The following is a 17,272-nucleotide window of genomic DNA, read 5'->3' as shown; positions in this document are numbered from 1 at the left end:
TTATAAAAAGCCTAGAAACGGAATGCCAAACTTAACCGGCACTTTGATGCGTTCCTATGCCAGAGTGGTGCCTCTTCCTTTGAACAGCTACCCTGGTGGTTTGTTAAGGAAAACATTTTATAGTCAAAACTATGATAGTATAAAAAGTATACCCCTATATGACTAAATAAGAAGGACTAATTATTTTATAGACCTTAATATGCAACCATTTTCACATGCATTTAATTCTTAAAACTACCTCTGGGGTAAATATTATTATTAAGCCCCCAATTCATAGATGAAAAATCAGCTCATAGAAGTTAAATGAATTATCTAGTAAGTTGCAGAATCATACGTAAATTCAGATACCCCAATTCTCACTTAAAGAGCTTACAACACACCATTGAAGGTGATTATCCTACTAGAAATATACACGCCCCTTCATGTCTACTGACTGTTGTGGGAAACTTGGTTAATCCTTCTAGGCTAATATTCAAGGCCTCAAGGGTTTGAAAATGTGACAACATTCTAAGACAAAGAATCCAAAGGGATGAAATTTGAGAAAAGCACTGGCTTTAGAGTCAGACAGGCAGCTAAACTTGACTTCCACCTTTTATTAGCAATTAAGATCTTCAGGAAGTTGTTCAACCTCTCTGGGCTTCAATTTCCTTATTTGCAAAATATGGGTAACAGGCCTTGGGTCATGGGGTAGTTGTGATCATCAGAGAAGATATTGTATACCAAGAGCTTAGTTAATGCCTAGAATTTAATATGTGCTCAATAAATGGTAAGTCTGCCGCCATGATTCTTTCAAAAAATATATTGTGTTTTGGATGATGGGAATATTGGAAAAGAGAATGTGATTCCTGTCCTCATAAATAATATACTTTAGTAAACTGTCTCTATAATTTGTAACATAAGCTCATTACGAAAAAATTTCTGAGTAACAGCCCCAATATATAAAGATATATATTACTTTATAAATTACATGCACATACTACTATACCAAAAATTATGCACTTTATAAAATATACATAATATATAACTTCAAAAGAACAAAAGAATAAACAATTAAGACCCACTGGATTATCTTGTAGACTCTTGGAAGTACATAGGTCATTTTGAAACCCATTGTTTTATACCAAGAGTCAGCAAACTTTTCTGGAAAGGTCCAGATAGTAAATATTTAAGGTTTGCAGACCATGCAAAGTCTCTGTTGCATTGTTTAAAATATTAGACAGTGTTTTAAAAATACAAAGCAATTATTAGCTCCAGGGCCATACAAAAGCAGGAGTTGGACTATAGTTTGCCTACCCTGTTTTAGACCGCAGGCTATTCTAGAATAGATGATTCCAGACAATTAAGTAGAAAATAAACAAGCACTATGATTACTATTAATGAAATCAATTGTCAAATGCAATGGACAGTAAAAAAGAAGAGGTCAATTTCGGCTAAGATGGTCAGAGAAGGCCATGTTTAAGCTGAGATCTGAAGAGCAGAAAGGAGTCAGTCACAGAGTAGCAAAGGAAAACCTTCCCCGCAAAGAGAAAGGCTTGTAAGTAGATGGTGGAAAGTCTCAGGTGGAAAGAGCCTACTCGTTCAAGGACTGAAAGAAGTTTGTGCCTGGAACTTGTGAGCAAGAAAAGAGCAAGGTATGAGATGTGGTTTGGGAGTCTGGCAGGAGTCAGCTTTGGAGATTTTTGAAAATGATTTTGATAAAGTAAAGCATTTGAAGCAGTTAGAGCAGTTAGAGCTGATAAAATCAGCAGGCTGTAAGTCTTGGGAATGTAGGCAAAGTGAAATAATAACCAGAAGGTCATGGGTCAAGGATTGGTTCCTGGGGCAAAACTCAAAGTTAAGGAGAAGTAGACTGCTTTGATTATGTCCTCAAGCTATTTAAGACAATTATTAAACTTGTAAGTTCTTTATTGCTATTCAACCTTGAAATAAAGTCATCACTGAGGCATATGCTGTTCTTTCATTAACCAAACTAAGTTTAGAACAAAATTCTTATATTCCCATGTACTCATTTTTAAGTTTCTTCTTTTCAGATTAAAATTGCATTAAAATGCCTTCCTTGGAAGGCTACATAAGAAATAAATAACACTGTTGCCTCCAGGGAGGGAAACTAGAGGTCTGTAGCACAGAGGTAGGAGGGAGATGATATGCCACATATCTTACTGTACCTCCAGGTTTTTGAACCATGTGGCTCTAGTACCTATTCAAAAAGCAAGTAAATAAAATTAAACTCAAATGGAAATTTTTTAACTGCATTCATTGTGTGCAGATCCAGAAAAATGAAAGAGTTCCCTAAAAATTCATTTGACTGGGAAAGCATGGCAGTTTGCCATTCCAATATTTTCAAGACACAAGTACGGTGACAACTTTGCAAAGTATGTGTATACATGTAACAGCAATACCTAGAAAATGTATAAATTAATGAAACAATTTAGTCTAACAGAGAATGGAAGTACAGGCAGCATTTTGAAAGTCAAGTTATACTTTTGAAAACAATTTGGCAGTTCCTCAAAAAGTTAGAGTTAGCATATAATCCAGCACTTCTACTCCTAGGTATATACCCAAAAAGAAATGAAAATACACAACCACATAAAACTTGTACACAAATGTTTATAGTAATATTACTCATAGTAGCCAAAAATAAAAAACAACCCAATTGTCCCTCAAGTGATGAAGAGATGAATAAAATGTGGTATATTCGTGCAGTGGACTGTAATTAGTCACTAACATGAAATAAAGTACTGAGAAATGCTACAACATGGATGAACCTTGAATGCACTATACTAACTGATAAAAGCTAGTGACAACAAACCACATAAAATACGGTTCCATTTCTATAAAATGCCCATAATAGACAAATTCATAGAAACAAAAAGGAGATTAGTGGTTGCCTAGGGCTGGTTGAAGGAAGGCAGATGGGGAGTGAATGCTAGTGGGTATTGAGTTTCTTTTAGGAGGCATAAAAATGTTTGAAGATTAAATAGTTGTGATAGTTGCATAATCCTCTGATATATTAAAAACCATTGAATTTTACACTTTAACCATTGAATTTTTTAGACTGTGGAATTATAAAAGGCTACTTAACTATTGTATTGTAATTCAATTAGATTAACTGACATTTAAAATCAAAGACTAATAGGGGCACCTGGGTGGCTCAGTTGGTTAGGTGTCGGACTTTGGCTCAGGTCATGATCTCACAGTTCGTGAGTTTGAGCCCCCCACCCCACCCCCACCCCGTCAGTCTCTGGAATCTGCCTTGGATTTTGTGTCTCCCTCTCTCTGCCCCTCCCCGGTTGCACTCTCTCTGTCACTCTCTCTATCTCAAAAATAAATAAACATTAAAAAAAATATTTTAAAAAATCAAAGGCTAATAATGTCAAGGTATGAACACTTGGATTTATCAAAATGAAAACCAACAGGATATCTTTTGTTACAAAAGATTTAGTTTGGATTTCTTACTTATTAAGCTGAAAGTATGACCTCCATGGAGTTAGTTAGTCTGGAACACATCAAGTTGCCTGCAGTGATCTGCTCTCCGAACTGCACTTGATTGTGCAAGGTAGTGGGCCAGAGGTGAAAACATTTCAAAACCATAAACAGTCCTGAAATCAATAAAAATGGCCCCTAGGAAGCACTTTGATACATACAGATACTCAACTTGTGTGTGCCAGGACTACAATTCTCTTCTGCCCACGAACACAAGTCACAGGTCATGAAACTGCAGAAAATCTGCAAATAGATAATCTACTTGGGGATAGTGAAGAGTTTTGGCAGCATGCATATTGATAGCTGATTCCTATAAATTTCCCTCCATTCCTCACAAATTGTTTTACTGACATAGATGGCCAATTTCCTTTGTGTTGTAAAACATCCCAGCTTTTTTGCGTTATATAGTCTCGTTTTGCCAATTTTATAAGCTCCTAAAATTAGTCTTCGAGAGATTCTTGTGGTAACTGATAACAGCACATACTAACCACAGTGACTCTTACTCTTGCCATACAAAATACTTCCAAATGAGTTATCATATATGGTCAAATTCAAATTCCCTATAGGAAAATTCAGTGACTATCTACTCTTCTCTCTAAAGTTAACAGTTTTAATTTCACAAGTTTATAAAAGCAGATACTCCCAATAATAATTTGTTCAAGGTATTTTGCAAGCTTTTCAGGGGCAGAATTGCAAACTAAAACAAATGTTATTTATTCAGTTCATATTTAAAGGTAGAGAAGTGTGAAGTAGGAAGGAACTTGTTACTCGTGTTCGGTGGAAGTCATATATTTACTAACACCATATAAACCATTAAAAGGCAAATAATGAAAAAACAAACAAAAAATAAATAAAAATAAAAGGCAAATAATGATTCACAGTAGCTCTCATAAAAACGTAATTTATATCTTTAGTCTGGGCCTCTTTCTTGTACTCCAGCCCTATCTTGTATCCATCTATTCTATTCAACTGTCTATATAACATTCCATATGGTGTCTAATAGACATTCCAACCTTACAGGTCCAAAGACCAGCTGCTGGTCTTTGTCCCCACACCAACTCCTCCTGAAGTTGTCCCCACCCCAGTTAAGGACAGCTCAATTCTTTGAGAGGCTTAGACCAAAAACCCTGGTGGCAATCTTAACTCTACTCCCTCCTTCACACCCCACATCCAACGTGTAGCAAATCCTTTTGGCTTTACTTTCAATATTTACAGAATTTGACCTCAGGATTTTCACCACATCTACCACCACCTTCCTAATTCATGCCACCATCAAATCTTACCTGAATGTCTGGAGGAGCCTCATAACACGCTCACCCTTACTAACAGGGATATCGCTAGCCCATACAGTACCTTTGTGTAAATTAGAAAAAAAAAATATCTTTCTCTAAGACATGGATTTCCATCTGCCAGAACACTGTAGAAATAAATATATAAAGCCATGATGTGTACAATGTCATGGCCCTCCCTTAGACGTGGCATGCTTGTACTGCACTCAACATGCATAAATGTACAAGATTCCTTGATTATTGGCATATTATACTTTTATTTACTTATATTGTTTATTGTCTGTTCCCCCAATAAAGTTCAATATTTGTAAAGGCATGAATTTTTGTGTCTTGTTCATTGTTGTAGCCCTATCACCTTAAACAATGCCTGGCACATAAAAAGTAATCAATGAATGTTAATTTAAAAAATGTCCAAAGAACAAAACAATCACATCCCCACAACCCCTAGGAATGAGTTGCTAGCAGGATAACCTAAATATTCTTCTGAAATCACTTCATTAGAGGCACATCTCCAAGTACTCTTTATGAGGAAAGACTACCTGAAAATATAATTTCTTTGAGTTGTTAGTTTTATTGTAATGAACACTGCCATGATTCTTTACACTTTTAATAATTTGTAAGCTTCAGCTATTGGAAGCAAGGTGTAATAGAAAGAGAACTGGATTGGGAGATGGGCAAAAGGGCCTTTGTGTTACTCAGAGTTCTCCAGAGTTCTCCGGATTCTCTAGAGACTCTCCCTATATACACATATAGAGAGGTTTATTTTAAGAAATTGTCTCATGTGATTGTGGAAGTTGACAGGTCAGAATTTGCAGAGAAGGCTGGCAGACTAGAGACCCAGGGAAGAGTTGGTATTGCAGCTCCAGTCTGGAAGCAATCTGAAGGCAGAATTCCCTCTTCCTGTTGGGACCTTAGTCTTTTCTCTTAAGGGCTTCAATTGATTAGATGAGGCCCACCGCCTTTACTCAAGGTATGAAGATCATCTGCTTTACTCAAAGTATACTCATTTAAATATTAATATCATTTTTAAAAATACCATTACAGCAACATCTAGACTGGCATTTGACCAAATACCTGGGTACTGTGACTTAGCCAAACTGATACACAAAATTTGCCATTACAGCCTCCAAGTCTAGCATGTGGACAATCATGGAGGCCTAAAAGAATGTGCAATGTTGGGTAGAAATCTAATTGTTCCACATGGAGAACAAGAAAAGGGTAGGATTGACAGATGGGGCCCTTGCCAATTCTTCTGTGGTCTTGAAAAGAGTCACCATACCTCATTATGACCCTTAACAAAACTTTAACAAAAGGTTGGGATGTTCAGGGGAAAGTGTAACAAACAGATTTATTTACAACTGTTAATAGAAGGGACTGATCTTAGAGCCCAGAGGCCCAAACCAATCCTTAAATCCCTACTGAGTACTCAGGATAGTTCAATCTTTACCTAAGGGATACCCCGCTTCACCAAAACCCCACATTATCAGTCTAGGTCCAATTCAGTGAGCACCTTCAAAAAAAAGTTTCTCAAGTGCCTATCTTTGGTTTATCTTCCCCAGAATGACTGACAGTAGGAACAGTCAACCTCTCCAAATAAAACACCACCTTTTACTCTCAAAAGTGTAAAATAAGATGGATCAAATAAGATAAAAAGAAGTATCCACAGGATAGTTCTCAATATCTAATATCTGAGCAATTCATTCTTCTTTTCTAATGTTTATTTATTTCTTTATTTTGAGAGAGAGAATACACATCAGAGGGGGAGGGGAAAGAGAGTGAGGGGAAAGGGAGAGAGAGAATCCCAAGCAGGCTACATGCTGACAGTGAACCAAGAGACCATGACCTGAGCTGAAATCATGAGTCCCATGTTTACCCGACTGAGCCACTCAGGCGCCCCTGAGTGATTCATTCTTAAGTAATATCAACATGGGACATTGACATCTTGGTTCTGGCTGCACTGTACTTTTATAGTCTTTCCTCCAGAGTGGCTTGAAGAGATTAAAACAGCATATTTCTCCATTCATGATCTAGCTGAAGATCTTACTTCCCATATGCAAATATTTAGAAAAATAATCCACCATATATCCAGATTTGCTGGTGGGAAGAATGTCTTAAACTCTGCAGGAGCCTAGCCCTGCTAACATAATGGAAGCTATAGAGCATAGAGCTTTAGAATGTGAGCTTTGGAATTACACTACTTGGGTTGAAATCCCAATTCTACCAGTTACTTGTCTATGTGACCTTGGGCATGTTATTGAACTTTTCTGTGCATCTATTTTGTCAATAGTAAGGGATTGTAAAAGAGTTAGTATGAATGTTAAATCAACATACAGAAAAAGCCTAGAAGAGTATCTGGCACATAGGATATGGCTCCATAAATATTCATTGTAAGTATTATATTATTAAATAGGGCATATAATATCTCACTCTGCAGCACTTTCACTTGGAATATCTCATCAGTTTCAGCCATTCACAAGAATAATATTTACATCGTTACTACTTCTGTTATTCTGCATAACCAAAAGTGACTATCAGAATGGTATCTCTAAACAAAGGGAATCTCCCAAAGATAAATTCCAACCTCCATCCCCAGAAGGCAAAAATAAACATATGCGTGCACACACACACACTCTCTCTCTCTCTCTCTCTCTGTCTGTCTGCTGGTAACCCTCCCAATAGAATTTTCAAATTCAAACCAATTTTTAAAAACCTGATTTCACTGAACACCTTGTTAAGGAATTTTGGACTTCAGTCTAATAATGATAAGGACCCAGTGCAGAATTTTAAATAAAGTGTGACTTGATCGAGTTTGTGTTTTGAGAAGTTCACTCTAGCAGCAGTATGGAGGACAGCTGGGAGTGGCTGTTGAGGAAGAGGTCCAAGTGCAAAGCTAATTCAGTTATCCAGACAAGAAATAAAAATGACAAAACCAAAGCAACGACTGTAGAAATTGTGCCAAATGATCTTCCATGGTCATCAAACTTCCAAAATACATTCAGTAATTACCTGCTTTTTATTTTATTCTCATAACATGTGACTTGTGTGCATCAAAAGTGGAGTGCCTGGGTGGCTCAGTTGGTTATGCGTCCAACTTCGGCTCAGGTCATGGTCTCAGACCTTGTGAGTTGAAGCCCCACGTTGGGCTCTGTGCTGACAGCTCAGAGCCTGGAGCCTGCTTCCGGATTCTGTGTCTCCCTCTCTCTCTGCCCCTCCCTTGCTCGTTCTCTGTCTCTCAAAAATAAATAAACGTTTAAAAAAAATTTTTTTAAGTGATGTTCATTGCATGGGCATAAACACTTGGTTTCCAGATGTCAGACAGAAACATATGAGCAAATGTCAGCTATTAATTTATCTTGAACTTCATAATCAAGAATTGTTTTACTTTCCACAATAATGATTACCCTAGACCAAAAGTCAGTATTGAAAATTGAAAATTATTATGGAGAGAGCCCAAATGTCCATCGACTGATGAATGGGTAAGTACACACACACACACACACACACACACACACACACACAATGGAATATTACTCAGCCATCAAAAAGAATGAAATCTTGCCATTTGCAACAATGTGAACGGACCTAGAGTGTATTATGCCAAGCGAAATAAGTCAGAGAAAGACAAATATCATATGATTTCACTCATATGTGGAATTTAAGAAGCAAAACAGATGAACATAGGGGAAGGGAAGGAAAAATAATATAAGATAAAAACTGGGAGGGAGGCAAACCACAAGAGACTTTAAAACACAGAGAATAAACTGAGGGTTGCTGGAGGGGAGGTGGGTGGGGGGATGGGCTAAATGGGTGATGAGCATTAAGGAGGGCACTTGTTGGGATGAGCACTGGGTGTTGTATGTAAGTGATGAATCACTAAATTCTACTCCTGAAACCATTATTACACTGTATGTTAACTAACTTGAATTTAAATTAAAAAATAAAATAAAATAAAACTTTTAAATAAATTTAAAAAAAGAAAATTGAAAATTATTACATCATACCACCTTCCTCTATCCCACGACTCCCAGGACCTGGGCCTGAGGTTCTGAGAATCAGACACAACCCCAAAGGGTCAGCAGAGTGAGGGACAAGAGGGGGCTAAAGCCCTCTGTCAGAAAGAACCATTGTTGCTGGCACCCCATTTTTATCTTCTGAGGTCACCAGGGATTAGCCTGACAGCTGCCCTTATATTACAGGACACAATCCAATTGCCAAGTCTTTCTTTTGTCCTTCTTTCCATAAAGCAAGTACAGAATCAAGGAATTATCTCTTCAGAAATATGCTGCATAAACATTACTTCTTTTTTGGCTACTTAAATTCTTTTTAATGAATAATTTCATTAGCTAAAATCTTATTCCTATAGAATAAATAAGAGAAGCATGGAGAAGAACAGAAGCGTACCAGTGTCACTCAGTTAATCAGCATCCCCATTGACCATATACCAACATGACAGCTAGTACAATTAATTGGTAGATATTCAGTGAGACCTTGAGTTTCAATCCAGGACTCCATCAGATATTGTTTTCATAAACAAAAGATAAGCCAATCCCATCTTTTGGGAGATAGGAAAGTAGAGGAAAAAAGACAATAAATGTTAAATTAAATAATCGGAGAAGTGAGAATTATGTGAAATAAGTAAAAATTTTAATCATCAAAGCCAGAAAACCATTATAGTTTTATGCTCCCTTTTAGCAAATAATGTTCTCACTGATTTTTCATAAAACGAGAAATTCCATTTACAATATTTTTCCAGTTTCAAGAAATTTTGTACATCAATTATTTATAAAGCAATGTTTTCTACAGCAAGCAAGCCCCTCTTTACCTTATTTTTCCCATGACCATATCTCCAATATTTTCTTTTTATCTTTCATGGTAAAAGAAAGTAGTAACTCTTGTGACTAATGTCCCAAGATACAAACTCTCAAATAAACAAACACAAACTACGCAACACTGCATGATAGAAAACATTTTTCTGGAAAGAAAATATTAATCTTATCTGGCACATCCTAATATATTTTTGGCAATAAATTCTGCTTTTCTCATCCATTAGATTTTCTTCATGGGTCTTTTTGTTTAAATAGATACATAGTGGCTTAAATAAATAAACCAGGTCTTCACATCCACACTTTCAAGTATCATCTGTCTCTTTAGAAAAAATGCGCTGACAAAGACTGAGCTGGTTCTATTGTTAGATTTCTTTTTTTTTTTTTTTTATACTTCCTGACTGTTGCCATCCCTCAATATACCGAAGAATCAAAACAAATAAACACATGTTCCAAGGGCGTTTACCTGGGAAGGGTTTTGTTCCTCAGAAGGACAAAGTGTTTCTCAGATCCAGCATTCCCAGGGGGCTGATTAGAAATGAGCTTACAAGACACATACACATACGCTCACTCATATGTTCTTCCCATAAACTGAAACAATAAAGAAGAAGGTCAAAACATCTCTCCTCCACTGGGAAAAGATGGTATGTCATTTTTAAGAAAAACTAAAGTTTGTGATTTTTTTCCCCTTTGAGCATCTCACTAAAATTGGCATTTCCATTAAACTTCTTAACAGGAGCTTCAGCACCACTTTGCACTCTTAGTTCAAGAAAAGTCACAGAACAGGATGCAAGCTAGAAAGCACTTCTGAGTTGTAAATGGGAAAGCACAGATTATTTAAAATCCTAAACCAAGCTGACAATCATATTCATCATTTACTGGGCATTTGCTATGTACCAGGCTTTGTACTAGGGGCTTATATATGTTATAATTGGACAATAATCTAGTAAAATGGGTGTAATCCACATGGTTTACAGAACACAAAAGCCAGGCTAAAGAAGTCAAGTAATTTTCCCAAGATAACACAACCAATAAATAACCAGACCTAGATTCAAAGTCCTATCTCTTCAGCCCTTTAATCCACAAATATTTGATAAATGCCTTCTATGACCCAGGCACTGTTCTAGGACCTGGTAATATAGCAGGAAGCTTACATTCGGGTAGGGGAAAAAGACAATAGACAAATATATGTGTATGTGTGTATATACAAATAGATCTAGATCCAGTTGTGTAGTCAGGGAATGAGGATTATCACAAAGGTAAATGAAGCAGATTGAGAGGACAGTGACAGAACAAGGGGCGCCATTTTGGATGAGGTGCCCTGGGAAGGCTTCTCAGGGAAGATAACGCCCAAGCAGGCCAGAATGAAGGCCCCTTCCTCTTTCAGGGGAAGCAGACTTCCAAGCAGAGGGAAGAGTGTGACTGAAGGCTGAGGGGGTGGCGGTGGGTGTAGCATGCCGGAGTTAACAATCGCAGAGATGTGGGGTTAAACAATCAGCAAGAGGGAGCAGGACAGGAGATGAGGCTGGAGGTACAGCTGATGGAAAGAACCCTGGATCCTACTGTAAATACATGAGAAGAAGCTGAGGAGTTGGGAGCAGTGGATGAGATCATCTGTTTCACTCCAAAGCCACCTACCAGTCCCTGCTTCACCTCCGTCCCCAGAGGAGGCAATTTCCCCTCTCACTTGCTCAGAACCTGCCTCTGCCCTAGGACTCACAGTCTGTTTCCCTGATGACAATCTTATAGCTACATAGCCATCGGTGGCTTTTTACTGCTGTCCTTCCTTCTCCCCTATGGAAATTTATAAGCCTGTACCTCCTCTGCTAAGGGCAGCTTTCTGAGTCTTCCCTGGAAATCACCACCCCAAGTTGACTAAAGAAGACTAGAACAGACTTTCCAGGACACATCCCCATGGCTGCCGCTACTCTGTAAATACAACATCCCCACCAATTTTGTGCCTTGATCTTCTTCATCATGGAGCCCCTATAGTGCTCTGGATACACCTAGGAGCTGGGGAAACAGCAGGGAAAAAGATAAAAGTCCATCTCCACACCGAGTTTACAGTCTATGTGCATCTATGTAGTGATTCTCAATCAGGAAAGCGTGAGAAGGCCTTGCAGCTTGAAAAAGTGATTGAAATAAAATATTTGCTTTGTTTTTAGTCACACTACTTTATTTTTTTAGTGTTTATTTTTGAGAGAGAGAGAGAGAGAGAGAGAGAGAGAGAGAGCAAGCAGGGGAGGGGCAGAGAAAGAGGGAGACACAGAATCCAAAGCAGGCTCCAGGCTGTGAGCTGTCAGCACAGAGCCTGATGTGGAGCTTGAACTCACAAACCATGAGATCACGACGTAAGGTGAAGTTGGACGCTTAACCAACAGAGCCACCCAGGCGCCCCTATTTTGTTTATTTTAAGATATGAAATAACTTTAAAGGAGAGCATGCTTTGTGCACGCCAGGAGAAAACAGGCTTTAAAAGGCTGAAAACAGTGGAATGGAGAGCTTCAGTAGTAAGTGCTTTATTTTTGTTATGGAAACTGAGATAGTAACTAAAGCAGGAATTTCAAATGATAAAACAGGGGAACTGTCATGAAACCCACTAGGGAGACGACTTGAGGGCAAGAAGAATCTTCTCAGATCACCCACTAATTCCTCCTCATGCACAGGGTCTGACCCCATTCAAACATAGGACTTTGTGCATCCCTGACTCAGTGGTTTACATCTTCTGTTCTTACTGGTGCTGCTTTGAGGTACTTCTCTGGCCAAAATCATTAGATATTCCCATGAAGCTATATTTTGCCTTTTTTCTTTATTAAAAAACTAATTTTAAGGGCAGGGCAATCTAGACAGCTTGCTTTGTTATACTTATCCTTCAGAGCACACAGCACAGTGCAGGTCACATACCAGAGACCTCAAAGTTATTGGTCAATTCATTTCCTCATCTCCTACTTGTCAACTGCCTGTAGGCCTATATGTGTGATGTATCATATAATATATCAATTATACATGTATATGTGAATATGTACATATTATATTTGTGTGTGTACATCTATATCAATATATCTTTTAGCTTATAACATTGCTCATGGCCATTATCCCAACAGATTTTGGGCCTTGATTTTTTTTTTTTCCTCATGGAGCAAGATTAACTCAGAATCACAGTCATAGCTACACCTTCCAGGGCAAGCACCTTCCAGAGTTTGTCTAGGATGGGCAAAGTATTTTCTGGACATTGGTCCCCAATGTTTCTTTCTTACATCCTTTCAGAAACTAAACATTATCAAGGAAAATTTCCCAGTCTCTAAAATCCCTGGAGGGAGTTGAGGTGGAGAAGGTGAAGGGGGAGCCTCTGACCCCACCCTCCCCCTGCTGACACAGACACTGCCTTCTCAATGCTTCCCCCACCAGGACTCCCTGGAGCACAAGTGTCCCCCAGCCTACTCCCTGGAGAACTAAACCCGAGAGAAAAGCAACCCAGTTAGAGACCAGATTGATGCCTGAGAAAGAGATTTAAACTGGGACATTTTTATCCTTCAGCTGTTGGATATGGAAAACAAATACACATTCCACTCTCTCCAAGAACAGGTGAAGGTATTTCATAAGCAAATGGTCAGCTGGGTGGCTTTAGGCTGAGTTTCCCACCCCTTCTGCATCCCTTCTTGTCCCTTCTCTTCTTTCTGGCAGTAAATTCCTAGCCCTAAGTGTTCTTTACAACTCACACTTTCTACCAGTATTTACTGAGGAGCCCACAATGTGCTCTGTGCTTGCTGCTGTGTGACTATAAAAGACATTTATCAACAATATGGTCCTGGAATTGCTTACATTCCAGGTGGAAAATAAAAACAAGAAAGAAACATATACAGAAGCTGTGCAATAATGACTTAAAAGAGTCCAGAAGTGTCGGTGGAAGGCACTGTGGACGATAGAGACCTAAGCTGAACTTGGAAGGGTGAATGGCATTTGTACACAGGAGTGGCTCACGGACCATTCCCAGTGAGGCAAGAGTGGGGCATGCACAAGAGGAGTGGGAAGGTCAGTGAACAGACCTGTCGGATTCCATCAGAGGTAACAGCATGAACATTCATGTGTGGATATGTCCGATTTGTAATACCTGCATATTCTTCTTCTTTCCTCCTCTCTCTCAAGGGTAGGTGAATGGAAGCACACAATACGGAATGATTCATAACTTCTCAAGGAGAAGCTGGCATAATTCAATATAGGGAGATATCCCAAATCAATATTATCACTCCCCCAGAGAAAAATCAGACACTCCTCAAAGTGAGAAATAAATGGAACCAGAAGTAGATGTCACTCCACCCACAAAGCAACAAGAGGAAAATCTCAAGATGCTATTATTTCTTCTTCTCTCCTCTCTTTCCCCTACCTTCACTGGAGATGTTTGCTCTTTCAGCTCTTGCTTTCTGCTTTTGTATACCATCTACCCCTATAGGATTTCAAAGAATATGCATAAACTCTGAATCATAAGACTAAAATGAGCACCATTCCGAGAACTTGAATGTGCCATGGAGATTCACAGCCAGGATATGTGTAGGCTGGCTGAAAGTGAGGACTGGGGTTTTTTTGCAATCCTTTTTAACACCTACATCTTCTAACTCTAATAATGGACTATTGTGCTTCTCTGGGCTCCATGACTCACCAGTCCTTGCATCCGGACAGGGGGAGTTTTTTTCATATGTAAGGGATTTCTTAAGCGGGGGGGGGGGGGGGGGGGGGAATCTGGAAACCCCAGACAATAAGGAACCTCTACATCTGTATAGTTTTCTGAAGAAGAGAACAGTTGCCCCTTAAATATTTTATTCTAAAATTTGGCTGAGAGCAGCAATACATTGATTTTAGCCACTTTATTTTGCTAGTAAATGATGGCAGGATCAGTTGTGGCTTATGCCTCCCTCACTGTAATCAGTTCTAGGCTCAGAAAGGGGGAATTATGCTTGACAGGTAATTAAGAAAACTGACAGGAAATAGCATTTGGCCTCTTTGAAGGTGAACTACAGTTTGTAAAAGATAATCTAAATCTAATTTACGAAAACCCCAGATGGCAAAGCTATGAGCAGTATTGTCTCTGTGTTAGGTTTATATTAAATTAATCTTTTCTTACCATTCACTGTTTTTTAAATTTTAACTTTTACATGGAAAGAAACGACTAAAACTTTGCACAGGCTGAATTTAGAATACAGCAGTTTCTGGGTCACTGCTGAATAAATGATGTAGAAACATTGATTGGGAATGCAGACTGCTTAGGGTTGGAATTGAGACTGGATTGACCAATGTCAAAAGAATGAGTGTTCACTCATGATGCTGAAAAATGAAGGATGAAAGCAACATATACTAAGATGTCAGCAGTAAGGAATAAAATTGTTTTAGAAACTTACCTTCATGTCAAGTAAGGGGAAAAGAAACAAACTATTGATCCTATCTGCAAATCCCAAGGGAAGTTATTTATGCATTTACCACCATTGGGTGAAAGAAAGGTAGCTAATTCTCCCTTATGTGAAAAAGAGATATTTCTCGAAAGTGCTGGGATGATATGGCTCAGATCATCTGGCAAGGTATCAGTTTCGAATATTCTGATCGGGTCCAGGGTAGGAGTACAAGGAGTTGCTCATTGATAACTAGTCTTTCCCACTCTCCCCAGGCACAACGTAGATCTCCCTTCTGTTATGACCTGCTTTCCTTCCACAGACATGGCTTTTTGCCTCATGCACTGTTCGGGAATGACACATAGTTTAAGGTTCTTGGGAGCTAAGGACAGAGATTGGTTCTGCACTGCCTCCATTTGTTTGGGTCTGCAAAAAACAGGATAGAAGAAATACCATCATTATTCCTAAGCCCTCTGGGTGCTGTTCCTAACAAATAAGGAAGAAAAGAAAACCTAACATTTCAAATTTTTCTCTATCCATTCCAGGAATTTTACGCTAAACCCAATAAACATTATACTCCTAACCTAGGAGAAATTACCTATTGTAACCAAGAAGACAGCTACACATTATAAAAGGAATGCTTTACAAAACCCAAATTTGTCTTCTTTATGACAGTTTTGTGGGAGAGTAAGATGCCAGCAGGATTTTGGAGGTGGCTTTCCAAGTTTTCATTTATACATCACTCTTTGAGAACAGTAAGTAGAGTAATGGTTCTCCATTCTAATGTTCTGATGATGGGAGCCATCCATTTGTCACCCTTCCTGTTGTTCCCTTAAGAAAATAAAAGAATATACAATGCTAGAGCTTAGACTATCATACAACCAGGCTCAGATGCCTTAGGGACCTCATCTCCAAATCCCTTACCTCCTCACAAGAAAGCAAATAGGTCTTCAGGAAAAAAGAAAGAAGCAAACCCAAAGTACTTCCTCTCTATCTGCTGTACCTCATGGTAGGTATACACCATATTCCCTGTACTTCTGGTGGCCACGCCCAGACTCTCTTTATAAATAGGTGGTATGTAGGATTTCATTATTCCAGAATGTGATATCAAATTACCAAATGTGATTGCACCATTAAATCTTCCTTCCTTTGAGTAGAGAACTCTTTCAGAGTTTTCCATTAAAACTTAGAGCCCCCCTAAGATAGGTAACATCTTAAATTATTATCAGCTATTACCTTAAATATCAGTTAACACATCAGCAGGGAAAGATAACTAAAAGTAAGAGACTATGACAAAGTAAAAGGTGTTAGAAAGTGGAGAAAGTAACTTGGAGGAGAGTGAAGGCTCCTAGAGGAGACAACAGGCCCTAACACAGGGCATGGGAGACACATTCTGCCCATTTGATGAGTAGTAGTAACTCAGAGCTGGACAACTATAAACTGGTGACAATATTAACAACACTTGTCTTACAGAATCCCTGTGAAGAAGCAATGTGATAATGAGTATTTTAAGCATTTTGAATTGCAAAATGCTATATCTGTATTGGTTTAATTGTATTTGATTCTACGACTGGCCCTTGCTCTGTCACTTAGAATTATCTTACCTGTCTTTGGTTGCCAGCCTTTAACTCTTTGGAGGAAAGATGCCATGTAAATCTAAATACTTATGGTTTCTATAATCAAATAAATAATTATTGGACATAACCTTTGGACTAAATTTTAATCTGTTATCAACTTGGGATATGTGCTGATAAAACATTTAACTATTTCTCTTCTAAGCTTTTATTGTTCTAATTAAATGCTGCAAAAATGGCAGATCATTTTATTCAGGATATTTTCATCAACGAGCAGAAAACAGAATTCAACTCCGATCTTAAAAAAATGAAGAATCTTCATCAAAGGACTACTTTTAGACCTATAGGCAGTTAAGAGAGCCAGCGAGGCATGTTGAGGCACCTAGAGACTAATATCAGCAGGAAGCCACTACCACTGTTGGGCTGACAGGACAAGTGGAGTTGAAGTAGAGCAGAAACTATGGAAGGGGGTAGCCACTGCCAAAGATATGCAGCAAAAGCAAAGCAGTGAAGATTCCAGGGCAGTAAATTCCTTGACCTCATACTTTGATCTCCTGTTAGCATTCTCCATTGGTTGAGTCTGTTAAGAAGCCAGAAGCAGACAAGCCCAGGTGATACAATTCCCAGGAATCAGCCTCCAGGGTATGGAGTAAAGCAATGAAGGGGAGAGAATGGATTGAGGATGGAGACAAATGGAGAATAACTAGTACAGGGCCACTTTT

General features: G+C 38.6%; 1 long non-coding RNA gene across 3 annotated transcripts in view; it reads right to left on the bottom strand.

Moving 5' to 3' along the window:
• LOC132691931 (uncharacterized) overlaps positions 1-17,272 on the bottom strand; it is a 148,758-nt gene that overhangs the window by 78,385 nt on the left and 53,101 nt on the right. Inside the window, exon 4 of one of the 3 annotated variants that reach the window (XR_013555102.2) lies at positions 10,062-10,186. The exons of the other annotated variants lie outside the window; for them this stretch is intronic. This is a non-coding gene — a long non-coding RNA (uncharacterized LOC132691931). The remainder of the gene's footprint in view (positions 1-10,061; positions 10,187-17,272) is intronic. 3 annotated transcript variants of the gene reach the window in all.

This window comes from Panthera onca, chromosome B1 (genome assembly GCF_046562875.1).
Source record: "Panthera onca isolate mPanOnc1 chromosome B1, mPanOnc1 haplotype 2, whole genome shotgun sequence".
Classification (NCBI taxonomy): Eukaryota; Metazoa; Chordata; class Mammalia; order Carnivora; family Felidae; genus Panthera; species Panthera onca.
This window is presented reverse-complemented; position numbering and strand designations above follow the sequence as displayed.